This window comes from Danio rerio, chromosome 23, assembly GCF_049306965.1.
Source record: "Danio rerio strain Tuebingen ecotype United States chromosome 23, GRCz12tu, whole genome shotgun sequence".
Classification (NCBI taxonomy): Eukaryota; Metazoa; Chordata; class Actinopteri; order Cypriniformes; family Danionidae; genus Danio; species Danio rerio.
Window position 1 is genome coordinate 42,760,415 of NC_133198.1, and position 20,470 is coordinate 42,780,884.

The 20,470-nt window shown below is 36.0% G+C and overlaps 1 protein-coding gene across 3 annotated transcripts in view; it reads left to right on the top strand.

Moving 5' to 3' along the window:
* The window catches only part of mical1 (microtubule associated monooxygenase, calponin and LIM domain containing 1), a 508,844-nt gene that overhangs the window by 426,564 nt on the left and 61,810 nt on the right, over positions 1-20,470 (top strand). The window contains exon 1 of one of the 3 annotated variants that reach the window (XM_003201226.7): positions 4,396-4,504. The exons of 1 other annotated variant lie outside the window; for it this stretch is intronic. The gene's annotated coding sequence lies outside the window, so the exon portion shown is untranslated. Of the gene's footprint in view, positions 1-4,395; positions 4,505-20,470 lie in introns of those variants that run through there. One more of the 3 variants, XM_073938668.1, reaches the window with a different exon arrangement.

Below are 20,470 nucleotides of genomic sequence, written 5' to 3' on the forward strand. Positions count from 1 at the left end.
TTTTTATTAGAAATGTTCCTCATCAAAAATGGAACCGTTGTTGTTAATGCTTAGCCTGTTCATTTGTGTTTGTATAGTTTGGTTGCTGTTGCTGTGTTGTCCAGTTTTTATTAGATAAGCTTGTGCAGCTCAATTCAGTATCTATTGAGAACTTGAACGATCTTAATGAGAATTGGATTAATTGCTCTTGTTTTGCTAATGTCTAACAGTGTGTACTTTACGAGAACTCTAGTAATTTGAGCAGCTTAGTATCTTTATTTGTTAGCTAGTTTATGGAGGCGTTGCCACATTTGTAATAATTTTTTGGAGTAGTTATGCTGTTAGGCGACATGCTGAAGAATACGGTTTTGTTTCTGCATTTTTCTTTGGTTAGTTTTGTGGGTTGGGGTTTAGTTGGGTTATTTTTGTCAACACTCCTGTTTTACGTTTAATTCGATTATTTAAAATTCTAATTTCCTATATTCATTGTTTGACATTTTCTGTTTAATTAACAGTTAGTTTTTGTTTTAATGAACCAGCAGTTATCTTTCCGTTTTTCATCCAGCATCATTGGAGACTCACTGATTGTTACGTTTCATCCATTTAATATCTTAATAACTTAAACACGTAACATTCAATGTTGTTTAGTAATGCATCTCAAACATCACCAAGTATTGAGTAGCTGATCTAATCCAGGTTTAACTGCTGATGCAACAAGATAATACTATAAAATCTGGCCGTGAGGGGAATGTTCACCCCAAAATTTAACTTTGGTATCATTTATTCACCTTTTACTTGTCACATATTTGTTTGAGTTTCTTTGTTCTATTGACCATTAAAAAAAGATTTTCTGAAGAAAACAGTAACTTTTGGCTTCAAAAGTGTTTGTTTTTCTTACTATCGATGTCAAAGGTTATCCGTTTTTAACATTCTTCAAAATATATATATTTTTTGTGTGTGTTCAAAAGAAAAAAAAAACACTTAAGGGTAATTTGTAAGTACATTTGTATTCATTTTCATTTATTTATTTTCTTAGTCCCTTTATTCATCAGGGGTCACCACAGCGGAATGAACCGCCAACTTATCAGCATACATTTTACACAGCGAATGCCCTTCCGGCTGCAACTCAGTACTGGAAAACACCTATACACTCTCACACTCACCCTCATATGGCTAATTTAGTTTATTCAATTCATCTGTACCGCATGTCTTTGGACTGTGGTGGAAACTGGAGCACCCGGAGGAAACCCACGCCAACACTGGGAGAACATGCAAACTCCACACAGAAACGCCAACCGGCCCAGCCAGGACTCGCACCAGTAACCTTCTTGTTGTGAGGCGACAGTGCTAACCACTGAGTCACCGTGTTGCCCAGTACAATTTTATTTGTGAGATAAATTAAGTATTGCACATTTCTGTGAAATGTTCATTCATTCATTTTCTTGTCGGCTTAGTCCCTTTATTAATCTGGGGTCTCCACAGTGGAATAAACCGCCAACTTATCCAGCATATGTTTTACACAGCGGATGCCCTTCCAGCTGCAACCCATCTTTGGGAAACATCCATACACACACATTCACTACGGACTATTTAGCCTACCCAATTGACCTATAGTGCATTACTTTGGACTGTGGGGAAAACCGGAGCACCCGAAGGAAACCCACGCGAACGCAGGGAGAACATGCAAACTCCACCTGACCCAGCCGAGGCTCGAACCAGCAACCTTTTTGCTGAGGCGACAGCACCATCTACTGTCACCGCCTTATTCTGTGAAATATTAAAAGTAACATTAATATCTTCCCTAAAGATTTACATTTTAAGTATGAATTGTGTGTGTGTGTGTGTGTGTGTGTGTGTGTGTGTGTGTGTGTGTGTGTGTGTGTGTGTGTGTGTGTGTGTGTGTGTGTGTGTGTTATGCTTGATTTTGTGTTTTGAATTTGGCATTTTTACCCTTTTCTCGAGCTTGTGCTGTTATTATTATTACTAAGCAATAAATGGTGATAATATTTGATAACTGAAATAAAAAATTTCTGTAAACACCACACAGACATATAATCGCTGGTGATAACTTCTAATACATTTTTATGATGATAAATTAGGAAGTATTGCACATTTCTTTGACATATTTAAAGTAAAATTAATATCTTCCCTAAAAATGAACATTTTAAGTGTGTGTGTGTGTGTGTGTGTGTGTGTGTGTGAGTGAGTGTGAGTGAGATTATTGTTACTAAGCAATAAATGGCAATTATATTTAAGAACTCAAATTAAACTTACTGCATTTGTGTAAACACCACAGACTTAAAACTGCTGGTGATTATTTCTACAATACATTTTTATAATGATAAATTGTGAAGTATTGCATTTTTCTGTGCAATAGTCGGTGCTTTTAAAATAAATTGTAAAAAATAAAACCAACGCATTTTTTTTTTTTAAATAACATTTTAGGTTTGAAAATTGTGAATTTAAATTTGGCTTGTGCATGTTTTTGTCTTGAATTATTTTCCTGTTTGTAAAGTGCTATAAAAATAGTGTTATTAATATTAACACAGAATGACAAATATCAAGACATAATTAATGGAACAAATGTATTTTATTTTTTCCATTAGAAGGTCAACAAATCAATCCCAAGTGATCAGATGTTGCTCATTATGATCCCATTGGGATTGTTATGGATTTGTAAACAAAGGGGAGTCTGTGTGTATTTGCTCAATACATGTTTAGACATCATCAAGCAGCAATACTATAATAATAATAATACAATGCAGGCCCGTTGCCAGGGGGGATTCGGGTGGTTCGAAAGACCCACCCCACAATGACAAAGGTCCCGAATTTGTCCCATACATGAGCTCATTTGTCTTATTTTGACTGCTATGCCATCATAAATAGTGAAATCCATTGAAAAAGGCTTTAAGACCAAGCAATTAAGTTTAAAAAAACTAATGTGGCTATTTGTGTTATTCATTAATTTTTTTTACAAGAGAGGCTAGAAAAATTGCGAAGCTCTTTTATTATTATTTTGTTTTAATTGTTTATTATTCAAATGGCCAAATTCTGACCGAGTACAGTTGCATGTTCTGGCCAGTTTGTAGGCCATATAAGGCTACCATAGGCTACAGTTTTTAATTTAAAACTTTAACAGATTCTTATTTTTTTCTGATTTATGATGTAATAAATTTGTATTTAAAAAAAAAAAGCCTTTTTCTTTATTCTAAATCTTTAGGAAATATTTTGGTACTTTAAATGTGTCATTATGATGACGATCTAACAAGCTAATCCAGCCAAAAATGGTGCTGAAAGGTTACTAAAATACAGTATTTAAATCTCATACATTGTAAATGAGGTGAATAACTGCAAAAATTTGCATATTTTGAGAAAAAGAACCACCTCTTATACCAGGCTGGCTACGGGCCTGCAATAACATGATTCAAAAGAAAACCCTTTACAGTCAACTGAAAACCGGTTTATAGTTCTCTAGCGACATCTGCTGGTATTTTATCGTAAAATGCACTATTAAACTGAAATAGTATTATTATTATCTAAGTACTGCTTATTTGGTAGAGCTACCGTGTCTAACTGGATAAGGAAAGTAAAACTAAGTTTTAGCCAGCGTCTATTAATATTTTTCGATTTGTTTAGACTGAGGGTAACGTTACGCCTCATTTTTAAACATCGTAATTATTAGACACTTTAAAGTAAAACTTGTTAATAAAGTTGTGAAAAAAGCTTTAAGCAAATCAGTCTATAAATAGGCTGTTCAAAAGTGAAAGTTTGTGCGCAGGTGCTAGAAAACGATGGTTGTCGAAATTAACTTTACCTCAAAAAAAAGGACACTTCCTGTTTCTGTGGCTCCAAATGTGTGTGACTGATAATAACCTTGAAAGTGTTTTGGGTCTTAAAGAAGAAAAGACATTTCTGCCTTGCTCTGACTTGCTAATTAAGTTAACGTAGTGAATCCATCAAGTATATTTACCGGAAAAGTTACTCGTGAATATTAATTACGTCGTGTTTACGTTATTTAAATTAGGTCCAGACGAAGCGCCCACTCACTTACCTGATTTTTTTTTTATTAATACAAGTATTTAAAAATTACTTTTTAAATATTTGTATTAATTTTTTAAAAATCACTTTTTAGATAGTTGTTATCAGTATTAATTTAACATAAACATCTTCCTTAACAAAAAATTGTACTGACAACCTTAATACACTAATGTAAACTACGCAACCATCACACGTTTTGTTTTTTTTTTTATCAAAAACTTTTAGATGAGTCATATTTCATGGAAAAACAACTAACTAGCATGCAAAGATTCAAACATTATTTACACCAGTGATTACCTCAAAGGAAGCCTGTCAGCCAATCAAATAGTCGAACGTAAGACGTACGATTAATATTCATGAACGTGCCCTTACTCAGTTAGGGTTTTGAGATATCCGGGCGAACTCACTGTCGCAGGTGAGTGAAACTTCAATAGACGTAAACAAGGATATACAACTGCTTTAAAAGGACACAAAGCTACTTTAACAGGTAACTTGATTTCCTTTAAATCGCAAAGATGTCTTATGAGTCCACCAATCACTAAATTAACCTGACAGTCTGTTGCACTGCTTGATTGAAGCGCTAATGTGAACTGAAGTGATGTGCTTAAAAAGTTTATACACCGTTGACATATTTTCTGCACAATTTAATCGACCGTCGACCTTAATTTTTACACAGAACATTTCACAATTGAGGTACAGTTTGTTTTTATGTTAACAAATTCAGATTTTCTTCTTAATAATATAATTTTACAAACGTTTTTTTTTTACGTAACTTAAGTTAATCTGAATAGTGAAATCGTATTTGCAGCCAGTGACTATCACACATTGTTCACAGTCAAATAAATAGTTAATGTTGTTTTAAAATCATAAAACATGTGATTTCAGGCCGAATATTCAAGGTACTATGGTAAACAAACAAACAATGTAGGGAGCTGAACGTTGTCTGAACGAATGTGCGAATATAAAACCTTTACCTTAGTCATTTCACAGTACTTTTGTATGTACATTATAACTGTATTTCTGCTGTGTATGTGTAGCCTATTTTTCTGTCACGTTTCTTAACTTTGAGTTGAACTAGTGTGACATGGTGTTTTTGCACTGGTGTTGTGCTAAACATATTGTAAACACTTTAAATGTTGTAATTATTGTGTACAATGACATTTAAGTGAATTTTTTTTTCATGTTGTAAAGAAATGTACAGAAATACAGTAGTTTAATTAACATAGGAGTCGCATTAAAGCAGAGATGCCCAAAGTAGGGCCCCGTGGGCGAAAGTTGGCCCATGGTAACTTTGATTTGGCCTATCTGAAAAAGAGACAAAGAGTGATGGGAAGTGTGGTTGGGGCAAATTTTCGGGGCTGGCTTTGACAGAGATTGTCTTTTCAAATTTAACGTAATCTTTTGTTTCTTTGTATAAATGCTGAGCTACCAAAAAGCCAACTGAAATTAAATTATTAAATTAAATGTTGTAAACAAATCAGACTTTTAAAATGAAAATACTGTCTTGATAGATAAAGCACAATGAGCAAGATATCGGTAAAGTAAATTAAGGTAAAGGGAGAAGCAGGTTGACTAGTCTATTCAGCAGTGTGTAATAAATGAGATTGTTTATGTTTTTATTGTAACAAGTTCATTATAAAAAGTTAAAAGTGATACTGCATTAGTTAATATGATTCAAAGCAACGTTATCTTTAAATATTTTCGAATAAATTAGGAAATTACCCATGGTAAATTTAATATTTAAGGTTTGCTATATATTCGGCCCACAGCACTCAATCAACTTTGGTTTTTGGCTCTTTATAGGAAAATATTTGGGCACTCATGCATTAAAGGAATAGTTCAGTCAAGAATGAAAGTTATGTCATCATTTACTTACCCTTCAATTGTTTCAGCGTGTTTGGAATCTCATGTCTGTGGTTGTAAACAAAGTATGGCAATCTAAAGAATGTTGGAAACTGTTTGCCATTGACTTCAATGGTGTGTATTTTCTTCCTACCATAACTATCAATGGTCGCAGATTTCTACAATTCTTTAAAATATCTTCCTTTGGGTTCAACGGGAAAAAGAAACCACTTGAGGGATAGTAAATTATAATTTTGAGGATGACCTATCCCTTTAAAGGAATGTTTCGAATAGCTTTTGTGAAAATAAAATGCTGGCGGCACTGGCTCAGTGGTTGGCACTGTCGCTTTACAGCAAGAAGCCTGCTGGTTCAAGCCTCGGCTGGGTCCGTTGGTATTTCTGTTCGGAGTTTGCACATTCTTCTCGTGTTTGTGTGGGTTTTCTCCGGGTGCTCCGGTTTCCCCCACAGTCCAAACACATGCGTTATAGAGGAATTAAATAAACTAAATAGTACATGGTGTATGAGTGTGTGTGTCTGAATGTGGGTGTTTCCCAGAACTGGTTTGCGGCTGGAGGGGCATCCGCTGCATTAATCATATGGTGGAATAGTTGGCGGTTCATTCAGCTGTGGCAACCTCTGAAACCAAGCTAAAGGAAAATGAATGAATGAAAATAAAATGCTAAAACTTGTGGAATAATGTTTCATGAATGTTCAATGTAACCTGTATATTTATGTAACAATTAAACAACCTACTTTTTTGATGCACACTAAATTGTATTATATTTGCAATTACTGAAAAATAATTTACAAATGGTTTTAAAGTATAAGAATAAAGTGACAATATATACAAATTGCCAATATTATGAATCTGTACATGAAATTCACTGCCTTTGCTTCAATACTGCAGTTATAATAAGCAAGAGGCCTTGAGGCTTTTGCAAGATAATAAGCAAGAGGCTTTGTTTTACAACTTTTAGGGCCATTTAACAAGTTGTACTGTATTGTCCCTAGAGTGTGAATGTGAAGTCTGAGCTCAAAAAATACCATGCAAATAATCTTTACCAACTCCTTTAAATGGCCACTTCTAGTCTATGATCCATATTGTGCTGCTTTGGTGACCGTTGCTTTAAATTTGAATGAAATTGCACTCTTTAAAAGAGGGCAGAGCTATAAACATGTACAGTTGAAGTCAGAAATATTGGCCCTCCTTTGAATTATTATTATTATTTTCCCCAAATTATGTTTAACAGATTCAGGACATGATCACGGTATGTCTGATAATTTTTTTTTCTTCTGGAGAAAGTCTTATTTGTTTTATTTTAGCAAGAATAAAAGTAGTTTTTAAGTTTTTATGAAGCCTTTTAAGGTCTTACGTATTAGCCCCTTTAAGCGAATTTTTTTTCCGACTGTCTACAGAACAAACCATCGTTATACAATAACCTGCCTAATTACCCTAACCTGCCTAGTAGACCTGGGCGGTATATTGGGTTCTGGGGATATATCGATATGATTTCCCAACGCGATGTGGTATTATCCAATATCATTTATATCGATATGGTTTGAGCCCAGACTTGCGCATTCTGCGCAAAACAGACCACTCCAAGTTAGTACGCTAGCTCCACTTTCACAAATGTGCGCATACGAAAATGAAGGATTCACTCACAATGAGTCATACAAAAGATTTGTTCAAAATGAATGAATCATTCAAGAACAACGATAACTGACACGACACAGAGGAACATGCAGTTGCCGATGCGGTGAGAAATCTATCTGACTCCCCGAACTGGACAAATCTGACTCCTCCTCGCATGCACGCACGTCACTTAGCACCTACTGCTGTCACAGTAGTTTATCAAAAACCTTTTTATCGATACTTTCGTTCACAATTGACAGTAAGAACAAACGTAAATGTTGTCAAATTAATTAATTAATTAATTAATTATATTGTATATTGTCATTCCTTCTAAAAATACCGGGATATGATATTTTGCCCATATCACCCAGCCCTACTGCCTAGTTAACCTAATTAAGCCATTAAATGTTACTTTACGCTGTATAAAAGTGTCTTGAAAAATATCTAGTCAAATATTCTTTACTGTCATCATGGAAAAGATCAAATAAATCAGTTATTAGAAATGAGTTATTAAAACTATTATGATTAGAAATGTTGAAAAAAAAATGGTGTGTTGCTTCTCTCTCAGGGGTGGATAAACTAATGAATTACAAACATAGACTGTAAAATATATGGACGTAGTATCCGTGACGTCATCCATAGGTTTCTAAAGAGCGCAAAAGAAGCCACAAGTAGGCGCGGCCAACCGTCGCCATTTTGTTCACGCGTCATCACACCCACGGCGGGATACCAAACAAGGGCAAAGAGGCGGAGAGTGAGCGGAGCTACAGACACCTGCTGACAGTTTACTTGGACCTGGTTCAGACACACTTTACTTTGGGAGAAACGCTTAATACTTTACCACCTGAGACTCGTTTGTGTTCTGACCACTTGTGCTTGGTTGTACACTATATCAATAAAGTGTTTAGACTTTTAAAAACACTGCTGTAATACATTGAGCCACTAAACATTGTTCTTATGAGGTTTTTCAACTGGAGGAAAACATGAATTACTTCCAAACACTTCAGATATAATCTGTGTTAGTTAATGTAAGACTATTGATGAAATCCAGCATAACACTGTATGACAATGCTTCAGATGACTGTTCTAGAGCCTACAGCTAATCAATCCGTCAGATTCTGGAGTGCATTCCAGCTCTAAATATAAATATAAACGACAAATGATCTTAAATAAAACAAATACATGTATAGAGATGGTATATAAGTATATAACTTTACTCACATGGGAAACGGAGGCCACGTGAATGGTTTGTGAGCACAATTAAGTGCACTCAGCATGCCATGCCATCTAATAATTGTAGGAAACAAGTCCAAAAGGCAGTTGACTGTGTAAAGCCGCATAAAACAACACAGAAATACGATAAATATGCCGAGTTCAGTGGCTAATCTGCAGAGGTGACGTGACGGCGACCAACGAGACCTAGCTGTCACTCAAGTGGCCATGCCCTTAATTATGCAAACTTAATATAACTTAATATAAAGGAAACGGATGAGTTATAAAAAAATTCACCCCCCTCACAGACTAGTTGTCATGAAGGGTAATATTAGCTGTATTAACTAAAATCTTTTTTTGTACCAGGCTGTAAACACCTTTTTTCTGCTGTATAGTTGGCCATTCTAACAGTGGGCTCAATTGAAATTTGCTCTATTTTGGAGCCAAGAGCGGCCAGGACTAGCGGAATTTCGCATGAATTGCAGTTTTAGTTACTTCCGTATTGGCTTCCCGCGGGAGAGCGGGAGGTTGCCGCTTGGTTAGAAATCATCACTAATGGGCGGGGCTTTACCCCTCTGACACGTACAAAGGGAGAATGTCAATTTAAGTGTTTGTTTAGACTGTTTTTATGAAGTGTGATTCTTAAAAAAATTAAGTTTTACTATTAGGGGCTGGCTGTATACGCACACTGTTGCCACACAACTGTATTTAAACTTAAAAAATGTAAAAGGGATGCAAAATAGATGCCCTTAAACTGTTGTTTTGTTTAGTGCGTTTTTGTGATGCGTGCTTTTTGTGCCTTTGTCTTAACTCTTGAAAAGTCCTCTCTCCTTTTGCGAGTGTGTGAAAGCCACACTGAAGCTGTTTCCTGTGATAAAGGCCCTCGGGATGTTGCAGAAACCTGCTGCCGGTGACGTGTGTTTGTACTGTTTGTGTGTGTGTACTGCGTAGTGTTGAGTCATTCAGCTGTTTTTATTTAGCTCAAAATGATGACTGATCACCTTGTGAGTCTTATGGGAAATTCTGTTTGTAGGTGATGAATGTCTTTCTTACACAAACTACTGCACTGGAGTTTCTTAACCTGGGGACTTCAAACTTTGCTCAAGTGTATTTATTCAAGCAGTTCCAGCATTACAGATGTTTGGATGTCAGATTACAGACATTTGCAGTAAAAACTAAACTTAAATTCACAGAGAATGTACATTTGAAGTCAGAATTATTAGCTCCCCTGTTTATTTTTTCCCTGTTTATTTTTTCCCTGTTTTCTGTTCAACCGAGATTTTTTCAGCACATTTCTAACATAATAGTTTTAATAACTGATCTCTAATAACTGATTTATTTTATCTTTGCCATGATGACAGCACATAATATTTGACTAGATCTTTTTCAAGACACTTCTATACAGTTTAAAGTGACAATTAAAGGCTTAACTCGGTTAATTAAGTTAACTAAGCAGGTTAGAGTAAATAGGCAAGTTATTGTATAATGATGGTTAGTTCTGTACACTATCGAAAAAAAACAAATAGCCTAAAGGGGCTAAAAATTTTGACCCTAAAATGGTGTTTAATAAATTAAGAACTGCTTTTATTCTAGCCCAAATAAAACAAATAATGACTTTCTCCAGAAGAAAAAATATTATCAGACATACTGTGTTTTTTTTTTTTTTTTTTTTTTGTTAAACATCATTTGGGAAATATTTAAAAAGAGAAAATAATTCAAAGGGCGGCTAATAATTCTGACTTCAAGTGTATATGAGCAATACCATGCAGATGTCAACCTTGGCATAAAAACAAATGTTCACCAAAATAGCGAAACCCTTTCTATGGAGTCAGTCTAGGGCAGGGGTCACCAACATGGTTGTGAGAATCATTAACATGATCAGTGTCTTCACATGGATGAATATCATTAATTATTACCCAAAACATAAAGTATAATTAAAAGTAAATTGAGCAAATTTGTTATTTGAGAAGTGTTTATCAAACTGGTAGCCCTCCACATTAATCGGTACCCAAGAAGTAGCTCTCAGTTTCATATATGTTGGTGACCCCTGGTCTAGGGCCATATGCTTTCAAAATAAAAGAAAGAATTGCAAAAAAAAAAAAAAGTATTGAGCAAAGAATAAATAAATAATTGCAAATCTCCAAAAACCGCAAAGCCAAAATTAATTTACATAATTTAAAACCTGTCTCCATTTAAGCGACATCATCATCACCTGAAGACACAGTATCACCGAGGTGTTCTTGGGGCCTACTCGCACTATGCTATCCAAATCATGCCCAGGCCCGTTTCCTGGATCATTTGAGAAGTGCGAGTGCTCTGAATCGGGCTCAGGCACAGTTCACTTGGCCGGCCCTGGCACTTTAGGAAGAGGTGTGTCTGAGCGTGGACAAGCGTGCTTTGGCCTGGTTCAAAACAACTGTACATAGTGTGAGTACGGCCTTACAGCCCAGTAAGACCTGCCGTAAACGCCAGGACATTTAAGAAATAAGATTAGTCTCTCTGTAGAACAAAAAGACAATTATTTTATTTTTGCAGTTATGAAGAAAAAAGCTTTTTTTTGTGAAATTGCCATTTGTTTGACTTCGGTGAATCAAATAAAATAGTTTGAAAGTGTTGACAGGCATTTTTGAGTATTTTTAATACAGTAAAAAAGCAAGTCTACACACACAATTTAGAAAGGAGTTCTCTCTTTTGGTTAAAACCTTTTTTTGTGTGTGGCAAGGTGGACATTTGAATGGAATTGCTCATTTCTTTCCACAACTTTTATCAAGATTCCATCATAGAATTGCCCTTATATCTTGCATTACAGATTGTTTTATGATTCTGAATTAACAACACGTTTCCTTGTGTTACGTGCTTGTCCCGTGTGAGCTTGAAACTAAAACTACACACATGAATGTCACTAAACCTGTCAAGAATGTGTCAAAGTTACATTTCAGAACTAAACAAAAAGTTTTTAACTTAAAATAAAATGCATATAAAGTATATAAACCTAAAGGAACAATACAGTTTATTAAGTTGCCAATTGCCAAAGACATTTTCAATTTAGTATAACCCCAAAAATAATATATTACATACATTTTAACCACATTTGTTATCTTCTCCTTGCTGTAATGTGTCAAAATGAAACCATTAATACATTAAATCATATCTGGCATCAGACAATTCAGGTTAGCTTTTTAGTTTTGTTTTAAAGTATATGAAGCTACTTGATAAGATAGTAAAATATAAATTACTTTACGATAGGTCTGCATCATAAGGAAGCAGATTTGTGCTTCGCATGTTGAATCAACAAACTTTATCAAGCTGTTAATGAGCCCACAGGGATAAAATACTGTATAACCTCACCTAAACGTAGAAACTATCATTAAATACAATATTTACTGAGCATTATCATATGTAGTCATATAATGATAGTTTTAAGTAGGCTTAATCTCATAAAAACATGTCCATGTCACTTTCTTTGTGAAAAATGAAAGGGAAATTAAGTAATTTTAATTATGATATTATTTGATGACAAATAATGCACACCCTGCAATGCATCTAAACATTTCTGAAGGATATAAAAAAATTAAATCAATTCCAAAAAGTCCAGCATGGGTCAATGGTTCAATGTGCATATTAACATAAATGTAAATAATTTATTTAAGCTACATACTGTAGCAGAGAAAAACAAGTGTCTTTTTTTACAGTTTCAGATAATAAAATGTAATAATATTTGTGAAGATATGCATAACAAATATTTATGTATATACAATAAGAACTAATTGAATCTAATCTGATATTGCGTTTATACAACACTTTGATGGCATATTTGTGTATATAAAAAAGAAAATCAAACACCAGAGTCTAAAAACCCTTTTGTCTCCGGAACTACTTTCTTCCATCATTCATTCACATTTAAGCATGGGCCGGTATACGTTTCTGACAGTATGACAGTATGATAACCTTGGATAAAAATATTACGGTTTCACGGTATAACGCAGGGGTCAGCAACCCGCGGCTCAACATTTTTAACGTTTTTTTAAATGCTGTAAAAGTGTGTAGAATTAATATTTAATTTCAGCATTTCTGTCAACGAAGATTGTCATAGCCTGCGACACACGTTTCTATCCGCAGGGCGGGATGCCAGGCAGGTGGCTGTTGTAAACAAACCGGAAGATAATAAAGCATGGAAAACCGTACACAGATGGTGACTACATGAAGGAGTCATTCAACATATTAGAACACCTATTTGCAGAATTCAAAAACAAAATCAAGATAATACAAAAAATTAAAGATATACCTCTCTCCGCAAAGACAGTGAAGGAAAGGCCTATTAAAATGGCAGGTAACATCACCGATCAGCAAACCAAGGACATTAATTCAGTGCCAGCATACTAAATTGCCTGTGATGTGACCGATATTCAAAGCGCTTTTATGCAGGTATGTGAACTCTGATGGGCCGCAAGAAGAAATGATCAAATTAATACCACTGAAAGACCAGAGGCTGTGCTGAAGTGTTTAAATGACAGCGAAATAAACACCAACCACCTTATTTCAGTGGCTATTTAATCATGAAGGCTCATTATGTATTTATAGCCAACTTACAAATTTTTTTAGTAGGCTAATATAGCTAATATAGATAAATACAGCATGCGTTTCCTTCATTATAAGGCTTATATAAGGCTTTACATTTTTTGCGGCTCCAGACATGTTTGTTTTTTGTTTTTTTGGTCCAATATGGCTCTTTCAACATGTTAGGTTGCCGACCCCTGGTATAACGGTATTATGGTTACTGTTCTAAAATATATTCTTTTTATTTATTGGGGTAAAAAAAATAATTGTTTCCCTTTTGAACACAAAATATTTTATATTGTGAAAGATTTAAAATATTTTGGAACTGTAAACATTTCAGGCTGAATAACTCAAATTAATCATTAGCTATGTTTCCATCCAAAAATGCGAATAAACTTTATGCACAAAACTGGATTTTTGCATAAAAGACGTGCGAATAAAGCAGCGTTTCCATCCAACAAGCCAAAGTGAACAAAATCATCACCTCCTGATCGACTCATGCTTTGTTCTCACCAGATGTGGTACGTGCGGATAAATTGCAATATTTGCGCACAAAAAGACGTGTGAACATTTTGAGTTTACTAGCTTCATTCGTACGTCAAATTTGATTCGTTCGCATATCAAATTCACTGTGCAATAGACGCTGATTTGTGTCATGGGTGGGACTTCCGTCTGCCTGGTGACTGTAGCTTCATTGCTAAACGACTAACATGGATTTTATTAAGAGAATAGCTGTTCCTATGTGCTTTAGGAAGGCTGATAAACAGAGTCGATTCGTTTGAAGTCGTCCACTAGATCCATTCAGAGGTAAAATTAGCCCTGTAAGATCATAGACTCCTCCAGATACTATACCAGGATAATGGAAACTTTGAGTGGTCCTTCAGAATGAGCCGAGCCCAGTTCGATTAGCTGTTGCCCAGTGTGGGCAAGAGGATTTACCCCCAGGACACCAACAACAGGTGCAACGTTATAATCACACCCCTACAAGAGCAAACGTCTGATTGGTTAATGCGACGTGAATGTCTGAGTTGACCTCACACTGCTTCATTCACGTAAATCTCGTCATACATGCTGCCTTATTCGCACGCATCGCGCCGCAGGATCTCCATTCCCATGTTTGCATTGGCTTAACATGTTAATCCATCGCGCTTGACGCTTCTTCCACATCTGGTGTAAACACAGCATTAGATTATCACTTGCCTGCTTTATAATGATTTGATCAGCTGTAGGTAGAAATTACGCTGTTTTTTTCCTCTAAGGGCTTATTATGCTGTCTCTGTCGCCATCTTGTGGATGGACAACATCAACCGTCTTTGCTCTGCTCAATGACAGGCTAATCGCCGCCGACGAGCTGTCTCTCAGAAATTACAAATATTTTAAATTGGCACTATCCTACAACTACATTCTCGACCCAGCATTTTTCACAGTGTATACTGTTATCGCAATAGCGCAAATTTTATTATATGTTGTTGTGCCATCCTAATGTAAATCATTCACTCATTCATTTATTCATTCATTGAAAGGCAGATATACTAGTGGTGTCAAAATTAATTGTTTCTTCTGTGCACCGCGATGCAGACGCGGACAATTCGGTATCGATTCAGTAATAACCATAACCGGTTATTATGTAGTGACGTCATTTATCTTCTATGCGCTCTGTCGCGAGGGAGGTGAGCGCGAGTATTTACAACACTCAGCCAACTCAGGGCCGGCCTGTGGCATAGGCACCAAAGGCAAATGCTAAGGGCGCTGTATGTCCAGGGGGGCGCCAGAAATGAGCGCGCTTCAGTTGGTTTTGCTTTCGATTTTCCTGACACACATTCAGTTATAGACGGCAATAACTCAAAAAACTCTTACCCTAAAAAGATCTAAAGTGTGTTTTCTACAAAAAGACAAAGCTGGTTATGTTTCACAGCTGTCTTTCTTTTTTTCGCTCGACATTACGAGCACTGCTCCGTTTAAGCCCTCGCAGTCTGCGTTTACTTTAGCTGGCAGAGCTCGCGCTGAGAGGAGCTCTCTGTAAGGGACCGTCGGAAAAGTGCTTATTTTTCTTGGTTTTTTTTTTTTTGTTTTTCTACTCCGCTCAGCGCGAGCTCTCCCTGTTGTAAGGGCTTAAGTGTGTGTGCGTGTGTGTTTGTTTGTTTGATGCTGTCTATGTTTGTGAATGTGTTTGAATGAGAGACAGTGTGTTGCTGTGTGTCTGTGTGTTTATACAGACAGCATGTTATAGCCTCCCCCCTAAAATATAACAGTATATATGGAAAGCATCGTCAATGCACCGTGATGCACCGAGATATCGAATTGAACCGAATCGATAGAATGATAATCGTAACCGAACCGTGAGACCAGTATAGGTTCACACCTCTAAGATATACTGCATTTTTCCAGCAGGTTTTTGTGAGATCCTCCCATTACATCTGTGAGACGTGTTATTATGTGTCATGATTGGCTTGTTTATGTGAAAGATCAATACGTGTTGAGCGGCTCGCATCTGCTCTGCACCTCACAGGCCTTTATGTTCAAACAAAAGCAAGCCTGACACATTCAAAGCAGTAGCTCTACCATTTGTTAAGCATTAATGCAAACAAGACATGGCTTTTTTGTTACCAGGAAGTGATGTGTGAGGTGTTATTGGGTGTTTCACGCTGTGTGACTTTATAGCATCCAGGAAGTGGTGCAACATTTAGTTTGAAGCAGTTTGTTGGCACACAGGGGGCTGATTACAGGTTTTGATCATGGAGCCACAAAGCCATGCACCTGAAGTCACATGCTGCTTTTATTTTCCTCAGGGGTCTAGTTTTTCTTTGATATGGTATAGTAAGAGCAAGATGACTGAGATGAGAAATGGCATCAAAAAAGAAAACAGATTTTCAGTTTTACATTTTAATTTGTGTTTTCTCAAAGTTCTAATGACAGAATTGTTTTTATTTTGGTTGAGCTATTCCTTTTATATTTAGTGATGCATCAAATCATGCATGTTGTTCTCTAGCATCATTTCAAGAAGTTAAACAGGGAAACAGGAATCTATTTAAATGCTAAAGTCACAGGGAAATCAGTCATTAAAACAGAAGTGTCACTTGAGCGTAAAATGAGCCTAATATGACCCACACACTCCCATTCACACACATACACTACGGCCAATTTAGTCAGTCTTTGGACTGTGGGGGAAACCTGAGCACCAAGAGAAAACCCACGCCAACATGGCTAGGACATGCAAACTCCACACAGAAACGGCAACGGGCCCAGCCGGGACTTGAATCAGTGACCTTCTTGCTGTGAGGCGCTAGCACTACCACATGCTATTATATTATATTATATTATATTATATTATATTATATTATGTTATGTTATGTTATGTTATGTTATGTTATGTTATGTTATGTTATGTTATATTATATTATATTATATTATATTATATTATATTATTCATTTATTTAATAGGAATGCTCCGATGATGAGTTTTGCAGCTGATACTGAGTACCAATTCCTTGTCATAGTAATCAGCCTATACCGAGTGCCGATTCTAAGGCTTCAAGCTTTATAATGCATTAAGCACATTTTCAAGTATGATACTTGAGTGTAGATCTTACCTTACCTAAGATAATAAATTAAAGATGTTGCACATAATTCTTCAAACACATCTCCTATAACCACTTATTGTGGACGTTTCATGGTCGGAGGCAGCTTCACAGAAAATGATAGATAAAACATACAAAAAAGTGGCAACAAAAATGACTAACAAAGCAATTTGTAAACATTGCAAATGATGGAAGAAGAATTCAACATGGCTCAGTGAAGTTTGGAGCGTATATGTGATGCTCAAGTTAAAATGCACACCTATCAATCCATTACTACTTTACTAGGAAATAGGTCCATAAACTACTGTTTATTACAATAAGTTATGTTATGAAATATTCAAGTAATAAAATTGTATAGATTATATAACAATTTCTTTGTATTATTTATATATTTTATTTTATTTTGAAAACACAGAACATTCAGTTCTGATATGTAAAATGATTTCAGTTCTTATAAGTCCTCTGTTTGTAAACTCAGTTCATAAGATTGGCCAGATTAGCGAGTAACGATCAAGTCATGAAATGTGGTTATCGGCCGATACCGATCTCTGTCTGATCTATCGGTGCATATTGAACATGTTCCTTTTTTTTTTCAGAAAACATATTTTTAAAGGTGTCGTTGACTTAAAATTTTTACCAGATGTTGGTAACAACCTTGAAATCCATATTTGCAAACAAATCTAATTAGTTTACAAATTAAGTTGTGTGTTTTTAAATGAATTGATGCAGGGAAAAAGTATTGAACATATGAAGAAAGTGAGGTGAAGAAAGACAGTGAAAGCCCAGACCACAGCTGAAATCTTTCAGTTGTTCCTCAGCAACCCTGCACTTCGACACTGTAAATGAATATTAGTTGCTTCAGTCCAAAATCTGCATTAGCAGGAGGATAAAGATGAAACCAGAGTGGACATTTCAGCAGGACAATGATCCAAAACACAGCCAAGGAAACTCTTAGATGCTATCAGAGCAAGAAAATCAAGCTGTGTGTAGAATGGCCTGGCCAATCATCTGACTTGAATCCAATAGAAAATATAAATTAAAGCTCAGATTTGATAGACAAAACCCACAGAACCATCAGGATTTGTATGTATTTAAAAGTATATAAACATATATTTAAAATATAGGATTTTTATATAAATAAATAGTGTTGTTTAAAGTACAGAAGTTTAAACAATGTCCATTTCCTGCTAAAATTTGAGCGCTGTTTAGGGCTTTCTTAAGCACAGCTGATTGGCCAGTGTGTTCACGTCAACAGAAAGTCTTTAAGGTCATCAGTTTACCATTCTTCACCGTCGTTTACTGAATGCAAACACCAAACCAGCAACATGAAGTGTCTCATAGCCTTCTGATAAGCCAGTCGGGCTTTATTCTGCGATAACAACCTTTATCCCTAACCTAAATGCTTTCAGTCTTCATACAGCATAAGATGACTGAATTTAAAGTGACCCTACTTGTTTAACTTGCCTATAGTGTTTTGCTATTGTTCTTCCACAAGTGAGGTATTTATTGTGTAACTGAAGCAAAGTGAAAGAACTTCAAAAAAGATTTAAGTGCTCCTTTTGAGTTATTAATAACGCAGACTCATTGCATGAAACCACAAGTCAACAGATGCAGGTGACACTGAGTCTTGTTTTAAAATAGCCTCACTTCAGAGACAGTCAGTGTTTGTTGCTAACCTAATTTTGCACATATGCAATATTACATATATTATATACACTTAGCAATATGTTCCACTTTGGGTTTTTTATACAGCCTGCAGACCAATGACTCCTTAGTGTGAAACACTGTTGTATTAGTTGTTGTGTTGTGGCACCAGCGTGCATTTGTGGTTTGCTTGTTTTAAACTAGTTTTAATCTAGTCATGTAACATCAGTTCTCTTCTATTGGTTAGCACAGGGTTATTGTCACAACATTAGTTCCTGCTGAAAGTTGTAGAACTTGATTCATAAGTGCAAATGCTTATAAAACATGGTGTTTTTGTTAAGTCATTTCTGCCTCAAACTGAACTGGATCTTTCCTTTTCTTTTTCAGTTTTGCATTTTGTTTATTATACTCACTAACAACTACTTATAAGTCTACTCTCTCTCTCTCTCTCTCTCTATATATATATATATATATATATATATATATATATATATATATATATATATAAATATTTATAGGCAGTGGTGGAAAGAGTACTGAAAAATCATACTCAAGTAAAAGTACGATTACTTGCCAAAAAATGTAGTGCAAGTACAGTTAAAGTATGTATGAGTAAAAAGTAGACCTTTTAAATGTATTCAAGAGTAGTGAGTAGTAGGCTTGGGCGGTATCCAAATTTTGATTATGATACAAGGCTCAGACTTGGTCCAATCATTTATTACTCTCCGTGTGGTACAACAAAATCAGTCACCAAAGAGGGAACATCACTGAAAAACTGACATCACTGTCTCTCCCTCTCACACACACACACACACACACACACACACACACACACCAAACTGCAGCTCGCCCCTTTAAGGACCCACACATTTTACAACACTGTAAATGCGACCTTAGGTTCGCGGTCACCTGTTTGTTGCACAATTTTCGAGGATCTGGCAAGAGATATGCGAGGTCTGTATAAACACACACACATAGACACACAGCACCACACTCTCTCTCATTCACACACACACATAAACACACCCATAAACAGCATCCACGCGGAAGCACGCATGCTCGATCGCTTGCTTTATTTGGAAATTTATTCCTGCACCGCAAGAAATCTGGTCGGGTCCCGCCCGCGGCTCCCATGGTACAGCAGCGGGAATGCAGACCTCTAGTTCATATTTACCACGTTTCCCTTCTCGTTTGGTCAAAGCCTGAAATACTGCCAAACTCTAGAGGTTGTGTTCTTTTTCGAAACCAGGTTACTTGGTGCGCGACTCGCCATCTTACCTCACCTCTCTCTCTCCTTCACACATACTCATTTTTAGGCATTAAATAACTAATATTTAATACTCATCTCCTACATGTCATTGTTTTTTATGACGGTATAACTGTATTAAAACTAATATCGTTGCTATTTTTAGATCCCGCGGTATACCATATTACTGAATTACCGCCCAAGCCTAGTGAGTAGTGAGTATTACACTGTAAAAAGCTGATGCATTTACATGCAATATGTGGATGTGTGTAAACGTAACATTCTGTAGTGCGTTTAGTTATTGCCTAGCAGGCACACAACGCCATAGGATGGTAATATTAGGTTCGATTTAGGTTGTGATGTCAGGTGACCAAAATTCAACATCTAGCCAGCGTCTTAGGACAACGGTATTTTGATGTCCAATAATGACGTTGATATTTGGTTGATTTTTTTTTTTAAGGTTGTGTTAGAAAGTGACCAAAATCCAACTACATATTGAAGTCAAATACTGACATTTATTCATCAGGTATGGCAACCAAAATCCAACATCTGAGAGACGTCAGTTGACAGCAAGTAGGTTGCTGGTTCGAGTCTGATAGACATCATAGTGCTAACGTCCACACAACGTCAAGCTGTAACATCATTAGACATTGATATTTGGTTGCTTTTAGGTTGGTCGTTAGACATTGACGTTGTTGGCCTGACGTTGGGTTCTGATGTCGATCCGATTTTCATTTCCA